Source organism: Eucalyptus grandis, chromosome 11 (assembly GCF_016545825.1).
Source record: "Eucalyptus grandis isolate ANBG69807.140 chromosome 11, ASM1654582v1, whole genome shotgun sequence".
Classification (NCBI taxonomy): Eukaryota; Viridiplantae; Streptophyta; class Magnoliopsida; order Myrtales; family Myrtaceae; genus Eucalyptus; species Eucalyptus grandis.
This window is the reverse complement of record NC_052622.1, coordinates 23,911,542-23,922,057: the sequence shown is the minus strand read 5'-3', so window position 1 is coordinate 23,922,057 and position 10,516 is coordinate 23,911,542.

The following is a 10,516-nucleotide window of genomic DNA, read 5'->3' as shown; positions in this document are numbered from 1 at the left end:
TATTTGAACAAATACAACATTTCAAAAGTTGTAAGGGTCCGTTTGGTTCGGCTTTGAGGAAATGCTATTGGGAGAATGCAAATACCTTTGAGGTAAATGAGTTTTCGGAAATGTTACACCATTTGGTAAATTATAGCATTAAAAGGTAATTTAACATAAATGCCGTTTGACAAAATTTACATTTGTAATTGGCTTTTCCTATTTTTTCTTATAAGTCTGAAAATCAAATTCTGGCGATCGGCCAACTACTGGCTAACCGTCGGCCAACCGCTAAACAACTAGATTTGGCCACCGCACCGCTAGATCTGGCCACCGGAGGTCACGAAGGCCGATCTAGCCGTTCGACGCTAGAACTGGCAACCTCAGGTCTCAACCTTAGGCGGCGTCGCCTGGTTCGTGCGCGCCAAGCAACGCCCCCTGAGGTCCGCGCGACTTCAAGCGACGTCGCTTGGTCGCGCGAGCTAGGCAACGCTGCCTAGGTCTACGCGGACCTCAAGCGACATAGTCTGGTCGCACGAGCCAAGTGACGTTGCTTGGGTTGTGGGTCGCGCCACCTCAAGCAGTGGTAATCGGGGATGCATGACCCCCACATGGCGGTGGCGGCGGCGGCGGCTGTCGGAGAAGTCGAACTCTCGCCGGCGAGGAAGACGAAAGCAAAGATGAACAAGGAAGAAGGGGGAAGAAGATGAACAATAACGGTGATGAACAGTGACTTGCATTTCTGAAATGCCCAATGCTCAAAGTTGGTTCAGACTTGCATTGGGCTTTCAGCATTGGGAATGCTGATATTTGTCTAAGGAGCTTTCGAAAATGGTTGCCAAGCACAAAATATCCCCCCCCCAACAAAAGCCCATTGAGAAAGCTGAACCAAACGGGGCCTAAGAGCGCCTAATAACTAATAGGTAGAAAAATAAAATTCAAAATTAAATAATAAAAACTCTATCGAGAACGGTCACACTATTTCAATAGGACAAAAGGTCATCTTATCATTATAAATTCGAATTTAATTAATAAAAAATAATTATTATTTTTTTGGTCGGTTAATAATAATTGTTGAATGGTGCCAAATTTGGTTCTCATGCACTCGCAAGCAAGTCCATTAGGGCTTAGCCCACTGAGCCCATCGTTTTCATTTGTAAGAGTAGAAGACTTCAATTGGCCTATACAAATCCGTCTATTTTATACGAGACGAGGCACTTCCAACATAGAAGACCTTATTAAAAGATTGGGAATAAAAAAATAATTTCTTATTGCATGTCAATCAAATAATCTATACTTTTATCACTGCCTATGATTATTTCAATATCATGTATGATAGATAATTGTCAATATCATGTAAACAAATGTTCTAGCAATTCAGCAGCTAAACTACACAAAAACAAGAGATCGTAGACAGATCTCCAAGTTCTCATATTGTGCAAGGTCTGCAGCTCATCAAGCTTGCCCATCGAAATCATGAAACCAAACCTTGGCATTGTTGACGCCTTAATTTTATTTATATTTTATTTTATTAATTATTTTTTCGGATAATTAAAAAAACAAACAAAAATAAATAAAAACAGCAAAGAAAGCAAAAGCAGCCAGCCCCCTTTTTCCCTCCATGCGGGCCTAGGGCCCATCCCTTTTTTTTCCAAATCCGGCCAGGCCCCTTCTCTTATTCTTCTTCTTCTTCTTCTTCTTCTTCTTCTTCTTCTTCTTCTTCTTCTTCCTTCTTCCATCTTCCCCTACGCCTCTGCATCTCACGCGCACAGAGGACACTGACACACGAAGGACGACCTACGGCCGAGGAGAGTAGGCCAACGTCGACTGGAGAGGATAAGATCTTAAGCGCCATTAATGCTGAGCGGGCTTCGCTGGAAAGCTCGATGGGACACCAGTTCAGCCAAGGGGAACCGATGGGCAAGCTGCAAGCCGGTGGCCGAGGCCCTCTGTCGACCGGATTTCCTTCACCTATAAATAGGCGGCCATAAGCACCATCGAAGGTGTGGCGAGCTAGGAGATCTTTCACTGAGAGATATCGGGAAAGATCACAGGGCGAGCGCAGGGGAGAACTTGAGTCGCGAGCTCAGCCCACCCTCCACCGAGAGACTTCGGGGAAGGCCGGCGGCGAGTGAATTCAAGAGGGTCAGATCAACCAGTGGAGGCTCGGATTTAGTCGGAGTGAGAGAAAATCAAGGCTGAGGAAGGTCCAGCCGAGATTTGCGCCTCAGATCTGGGGTGACCGAGCCCCTCCGCGGCGCTAACATCGTGCCACCATCCTAATGTCGTCGCTGCCGTCATCGCCGTCACCGTTGCTTCTCCATAAACCCTCACCGTGCCTCGATCGTCATCGCCAAGTGGGAGGCTGTCCGTCGCCGTTCCTGTTCAAAGAAAGGTGAGAAGCCCGCTGCCGTCGCCTTTACTATTCACCGTTTTCCGTTGACCTAGCCGCCGTCGCCACCGTCATCGCTGTCGTCGTAGCCATCGTAGCCGTTGTCATCGCCATCACTGCCATAACGCCTCCGTTCCCCCCCTTCAGTGCCGCGGATTCGCAAACCCTAGGGTTTGCGATTTCCCAGGTCACAAAGCGAATCTGGGTCTCGAAAATCGGGTAGGGTTCGCGATTTTAGGGCTGCTGGAAGACGGGTCCTGAGCCGAAGCCAGGTTGAGTAGGGTTTCGCCGGGAAATCGAGTTGCCAGGGCCGGGTCATCGAGTCGAGCGAGGCTTCCCAAATGCCCGGCCGCAATGTCGTTTTAAGGATTTAAAAATAAATAATAAAAATCGGGCCCGCGTAGCGGCCCATTTGCGTTTTGGGGTGGCCTGGGTCGGACACAACCCGTGGATCCGACACGGGTCAATTTTTATTATTTAAAATAATGTTTTAATAAATAAAAATAATAATATATTTTCAAAAATCAAAAAATGATTAAAAAATGATTTATTTTTGAAAAATATTTAAAATATCAAAAATATTTTATATTTTCCAAAAGATGCCAAAAATCCAAAAAAGCCAAAAATTCATGAAAAAGCCAAAAAAATTCATAAAAAGCCAAAAAGACTTGTATTGTCTAAAAATACCCAAAAATCCAAAAATCCCTTTTATGTAAAAAAAAAAAAAAAAAATGAGAAAAAGACCCAAAGAATGTTTTTCATCCCCAAAACGCATGAAAAATCCCCCAAGTATCCAAAAAACCTCGGGTTTAAATAAGATTAGGTACTGAAAGGGTATTAGTGATTAACTAGTGTAATGAAGTCCCCGATCCTAATTTCTCTGGTTGTGCAAGAGCAAGTATTTCTCCTGATACTTCGCTTGGATTTCTAATCGACCCACCCCAAACCGATTAGTGGCGACTCCTTTTAAAATTAACTTGCAGGTTAAAAACCTAAACCATCAAGTCGTGAATTGGTGGACTTGGGAGAGTCCGGGCATAACTAAATTCAGCCGAGCCATTAGCCTCCACAAGGCGCCCGCCCTTGATCGGGCGCCAAAAAAGAGGTCGCGATAGCTTGGCGACTCCACTGGGGACATTTGTTAGGACTTAGGCCGTTCTATTTTGTTTAAACATTTTACTGACTTGTTTTTGTTTTTTTATGCAGGTCAGTAGCTTAGAAGTTTATTTTAATTTTCCTTAAAATAGATTATCTTGTGATTATAAAATGTTGTACATGCTTTACTGTTTTAAACACTACACACGGCACACACAACCTGGCCGTCGGACCTGGGCCGCCATAGGATTTTTAGTATGGTGTTAAGAAAGATACGACCTTGAACGCGTGACTATGATGTAGAGGTTGCCTTTATTATCCCCGAATTTCTCAGCCGAGATTAGGAGGGTATGCTGCTAACGCGAGACTGCGATGAGCGGATACCCTTTTAATTTCAACAAACCTTCTCAGTTAGAAATCGAGCCACACGTCCCATATGTATGTCTCTGTGCTTGCCATTTTCTTTAAAAGCAAAGTAATTTATTTACTTTTACTCAGTCTTTTCTTGCTCATGGCAAAATAGGGTCAGGTAATGTATTACCCTTTCTTATATGCGATGGAAAGAATTGATATCCAGTTCATTCCTACCCCCAAAGGAGAGCTTCTCAGATGGTGGAAGCAGTTAGATCAGCTTGGCCAAGAGCGTGTCAAAGCAAGAATCAGTCATCTCCTCCCATTGCTCCAAATCAATATCCACTCTGGAGTCATACAAGCACTACCACATTTTTGGTGTCCTGAAACATCTACCTTTGTGTTTGGAAAATTTGAACCGACTCCAACATTGGAAGAGTATAGTCTCGCCATAGGAATGCCCTTGGGAAGAGAGCTCGCTAAACCACCATTTGACATTGACCCCGTGCTCAGTCTATCACACTTTTTAAAAAATCATTCGGTAAGAGAAATTGTTGAAGCCAACAACAATGATTTTCCATTATCATCCTTAACTAAATGTTTTGAAAAACAATCAATGACCCAAAAAACCAAGATCTTTCTATTGGCCTTCTTTGGATTTATCATCTTCCTATATAGAAAAAATGCCATAAATCCTTCAATCGCATGGGTAATAAATCAAGTCACTTTCGGAGCAGGATATGTAAACATGGTTTTAGCTGAAACCTTTTTATCCCTTAATCGTTTCAAGGACCAAAAAGAAAAAATCATGAGGGCCGCTTCAGAAATTTTACAAATGTGGTTCTTTTCCCATATCAAAGGATTTGGGCACCTCATGCAAATATTTAAAATCAACAAGTTTAAACACCCACTACAAAAGTTTCAAACCTTGGAAAAATATTCTCCCAATGAAGAGTATTATCGATGGATTAACTTGCTAAAAGACCCGGTCTCTGAGACATTCCTATGGCGAACTAAATGGTTCATTGCAGGAGAGGCGCGCTTTGCGCTTAATTATTACGATCCCATCCCGTTGCTGGGCCTCTCCGGAGCTACCTCATATTATCCATATAAGGTGGCTCGTCAGTACAAGGTCCTCCAAGAAATCCCACCACCGCTCAAATCAGGATTGTTCCAAATCCTTTTCACTCGTACAAACTACAACTACTTGGAGGAGATCCGCATAATTCAGAACGCATGGAGCAGATTTCACACTGAAAAGATTGTCATACCCAGAAGGTTGAAGGGGCAGAAAAAAGCTCATCATGCATCCACATTCTACATCCTTGTTGACACCTCATATAAATTTAGAAAAATAAAAATGGAAAATAATCTTTGATTAGAGGAAAATTTTGAAAAAAAAATTGAATTCAAAAATTCAACAGCCGTGTGATTTTGGAGCCACTTTGTTGTTGAGAAGTTGAGCGAAAATCTCCATCTATTGAAACAAATTCGAGTCTTTACTTTATAAATAGAGAGTGTGAGACGTGAAATAGGGGGCTTCTTTTCGTCAAAAAATTGAAAAGTGAAAAGAGAGAACATAGAAGAGAGTTTCAGTTTTTGAGGAAAAAACACAAAAGTCAAGTGAAAGGGGGAGCAATTTCTCTTCGGTGAAAAAGTAAAAAGGCTCCTGCAGAAAGTACGGGAGCAGATGGAGAAGACGTGCGGCCAGAAAGAAGAAAAGTTAAAAGAAAAGAAGAGCAAAAAAAAAAAGAGGGAAAAGCATAAGCAAAAGTTTAATTGGCGGGGGGGATTGGACGTTTCTGTTCATCCTCTTCCCCGCACTTGCCGGAATTTGCTACACGCACCTGCGCCATCGCGTTCACCCAGCCGCGCCACCGCACCCCCGTGCCGACGCTTCCGCCCGCTGCCTCCGACGACCGAAGCTCGCACCGCCGCCCGCTCCTCCCCACCACCGATTTCGCTTCGTTTCACCGCCCGCTCAACCTAGCGCCCGACGTGCCGATGCTGCCCGGAGCCGAAGACCAGCAAACGACATCCCCGCTCGCCTCACCCGCAACCCACGAGACCAGCGAAGCCATGGTTGCCCCTAATCTATTCTGGGTTCCCCGCTGCCCGTTCTCTTCGCCGCCCGCATAGCGCCTCTCCGAAGCTCCGAACCCGTGAGCCCTTTCCCGGCCACCTCCGTCACGTGCTGGTTCCATTTTCCGCCACTGCTCTCGCCTCCACTCGCGAGCCTTCGTTTCGTTGTTGCTGAGTCCCGAGCGACCCACCCCGGCAGATGCTGACCCACGCTCGCTCCCCGCCGCCGCGCCCGTTCCGAGCTCCCCGACGACCACCGCTGCTGCAACCCGCGAGCTCGCCCGCTGCGTCTCCACCCGTCGGTCATCAAGCCACCGTACGCCCGAGCGACGTTAGGGCTGGTCGCCGAACTCCCCTCCGACGAAGTCACTGCCTTGCTGCACCGCGACACCATTGCTCCGCGCCTCTGCTCAAGCCCGAACCAATCACTGATTTTTTTTCCTACAACTCCGAATTGCCGGACCTCGCCGGAGCTCCGCACCTCCGCAACCTCCGATCAACGGTGACACCGTTACAGCCGCCGCCCTTCACTGGAGCCGGTGACCAACCACACGAGAACAAGCCGTGCTTGGGAAGAAAAAGAAAAAAGAAAAGGAAATTAGGTAGTATATTTTTATTTTTTACTTATTTCATGTTATGTTAGCTTATTTTTAAAGTTTAATTATTTGAATTGTAGTATTGTATGTCAATATTTGTAGACCTTGTAGACATTAGGAGTTTTATCCCGAATTAAGGTAATTATTAATTTCACCATAAGACGTCGGGTTATTTTTTTAATTAATTTAATTTTTAGGAATTTTAATAGTATTTCAATCGTTAAATCATTATAGAGTTAAAATAATTGTTAATCTAATCTGTGAGACAACGGATTATTTTTTCAGTTATTTTAATTCTTATCTTCATTCTTTTTAAAATAATAACTTGTTTGGAAAGATTAACAAAAATCAAAAAATAAAAAGTGCATAAAAATCTAAATATTGCATTAGAGCATTTAGGTTTAGTAAATTAGGACTGTATTTTTTAGGGTTAGAATTGCATTTATAGGATTATAATTTTTAGATTATATCTTTAGATGGGTGATTTTTGTTAGGGCTAATTTTAAATAATGTTGGCATGTCTTGATTTTTTATATAGCTTTTAAGATAAGATATAGTCTAAGTTAAATTGATTCCTAAAATAAATTAGAATATCATTCGCTTTAGTTAGTCTAATTAGTTTTTTTAATTCCGAATTTCAATAAAAAGAATCCAAAAAAATATTAGGTACATATTAATTAATTTGCATAATAGGTTTAATTAGAATTTGTTAGTTAATAGGTTAATTCATAATTAATCTCATTTCATATCATCATTATTTAGCATAGGTTGCATACATGCATTAAAAATGAATCATCATAAAAAATCATAAAAGAACATGCATGTAGAAATGCCATATCATTCATCCTATATCACGTAGCACATGCATCTTTAGAATTATATAAATTAGATTGCATACATATAGTGATAGTTCAAGTTATGCCATATGAATTGCATCTCACATATTATTAAAGTAAAATTCATGCATATCAAATTTAAATTAAGATTACATTTAATTAGATATCATGTCATTTAGAAATCATGTTTAGGACATGCATTTTTATTAGCCTTTTTTTATTTGAATGTTATTTTATTGATTGTACACCCGCATGACCACCATTTGCATGTTAGTAACTTAAGTTTAAATTAATCAACATTGCCTGCAAAATATTTTTAAAATTAAAATAAAAGGTACCGAAAGGGCGTTAGACTAATCTAGCGTAATCATGTCCCCGGACTTATTGAATCTCTGATTCGTAAAAATAAAGTATTCTCCCATACTTTATTTGGGTTTCTAATCAACCCTAATTGATTAGTGGCGACTCCAAATTGAAGAATTGCATGTTTAAATAGATTAATTTCAAGTCGCGATTGGTAGGACTTGGGAGGGTCCGCGCCAAGTCTTTAGATTTAGTAATCCATTAACCTAAACTTTAGGTTTGCCCTGAAAAATTTAGGTCGCAACAATCCTCAACCATATAATTCCCGAGGAGCTGCAACCAGTAATCCCCCATGTAGTTGATAAACTTACCCTGCAAGGGCGAGTCGAATCTCTTGAAAAAAGCTTGGAGACAAGCAGGAGACACGTATCAAAGCTAGTACGAAGAAGCAAGCAGCTTCACAAGACTGGAACTTCCCATCGCATATAAAAATGGGCAGCAGGACTTTTGATGTGAATATTTCTAATGTGAATATCTATGGTCGTTCTGACTTGTGTAAAAAGCCCTTTTAGCATTGTATAAATCTCCTGTTAATAAATAAGAATGACTCGACCCTTGCCATGAGCCAGTTTTCCATGTGTTTCCCTCATTTACGTTTTCTCCATTTTCTGTTCTGACAGGTAATCACAACATAGTCGTATTCGCCAAATCCAAAAGCTAGAATGGCTGAAGAAAATGTACCAAGCCGTGTCGAGATTATGGAAAGTGAAATGAAGCAAGTCTTCAATGTACTTCAAAAACTCTCAAAGCAGATAGATTCCATCCAAGGCAAATTGGCTCCCGCTCCAGCCTCAATCGAAGTATTGTTACCGCAATCGTCTATCCGAGGTGATCACGGAAGAGATACCAATGATAACATGCCCGAATTAGAGGATGATACGCACCAAATCATAGTTGAGAAAGCAAAGCCCAACAGTTTGTCTAAGACTGAACATGACAAACGCCTTGAGAAACTTGAAGAGAGGCTAAAACAACTGCAGGGCCTTCAAGATCCTACTCCAACAGACCTCTCCATCTATTCTAAGGTCAAAATGCCTGAGTTTGAGAAGTACGATGGCACGACCTGCCCAAGGGCTCACTTGCAAATGTATTTGGTTCGAATGACTCGGTACGTTAATAATGTACCTTTAATGATCCAGTTGTTCCAGTCAAGCTTGGTAGGTCCTGCCCTGAGGTGGTACATCAAAAAGAACATAAACCTCATCGAGACATGGAGTGAAGCAAGTGAGGCATTCCTCAAGCAGTACAAATTCATAATGAACATTACTCCTTCTCGTGAGGATCTCGATCGCACGGAAAAGAAAAAGCATGAATCTTTCAAAGAATATGCTATTAGATGGAGAAATCTCGCCACCCAGATCAGTCCTGAGCCAACTGACTTTGAATTGAGAGAAATGTTCATCAAAACCCTCCCCTATGAATACCGCAATCGGATGGTAACTACGATCGCTGAATCATTCAATCAACTCATTCCAGTGGGAGAGCAGATTGAGACAGGTTTAAGGGACGGCTGGTTCACTGAGCCTACACCTGTCAGTAGAAAGCTCAACATGAAAAAAGATAAAGAACCCCTGATTGATGTCAATACCACCTACACTGCAAACACCGGTCACCTCCCGACCGTTCAGACAAGCACAAGCCAACAACAGACTAATAGCCGTCCACCCCAACGCTACAACAATCGAAGACAATTCACTCCGCTTCCTATATCTCCCTCCCAGGTTTTGGCAATCCTCCGAAACAAGAGCCTCCTTTCAACTGAGCCAAGACGACCCAACGCTAAAATCTTCTCCAACTATGACCCGTCCAAAAAATGTGACTATCACACGGGAGAAGTAGGCCATTCAACTTATGAGTGTTTCATCCTTAAGCATCGGATCTAGAACCTATTGGATACTAAGGCTTTCTCATTCCAAACCGCAAAGCCAAATGTCCAAAACAATCCGCTCCCTGATCATGCTGACAAAGTAAACATGATATTCAGTTCTGAAGCCGGTCAAATCAGAAATGTCAATGCACATATTGTTGACATCTATCAAGGGCTAGTAGAAACCGGGTATTATCTGGGTGATGAAATACCACCCTTTGCAGCAATGGAGAAAAGGGTATTAAGAATGATAGAGGCCAGAATAATTGTGTACGCCGGCCACGCCAGCATAGTTTCTACCATATCGCTAGTCCTCATCAACTAGGAGGAAGAATTTGCCGTGCTAAATGCGGAAAAGGAGAAGAAGGATTCCACCTCACCTGAGAGCGTCTTTGAAAGGAAGGGAGCCATTGTTCAAGCATCAACAACAGAAATAGCTATAGTCATCGAGATTCCCCGGCCTTACAAATACGAATACAACAATGCATTACCATGGTCTTATGACCTTGATGTTGGTTTAGTCATGAGATCTTGGCGAAACTATGCTCAAGCAAATACTCAGTCTGCTAAGCCCGTCATTGACGAAGAAGCCAAGGAGTTTTTGGCCATAGTTAAGGCCAGCGAATATAATGTGGTGGAACAGTTACGAAAATCACCAGCACAGATCTCTCTGTTGGAATTGCTTCAGACATCAGTCAAGCACTAGAAATCCCTCATGAAAGTACTAAGTGAGGTACATGTCCTTGAAACAATTGAGCATGACAAACTCGAGGAATTTGTCAGTACCATCCTTTCAAAGGATGAAATGGCATTTTCTGATGAAGAAATTCCTGAGGAGGGTAGAGGACACACCAAGGGCCTCTACATATCAGTCAAGTACAACGCATCTCACGTCGCTCAAGTGCTGATTGACAATGGATCTGCTCTAAACATATGTCCACTAGCGACACTCTAT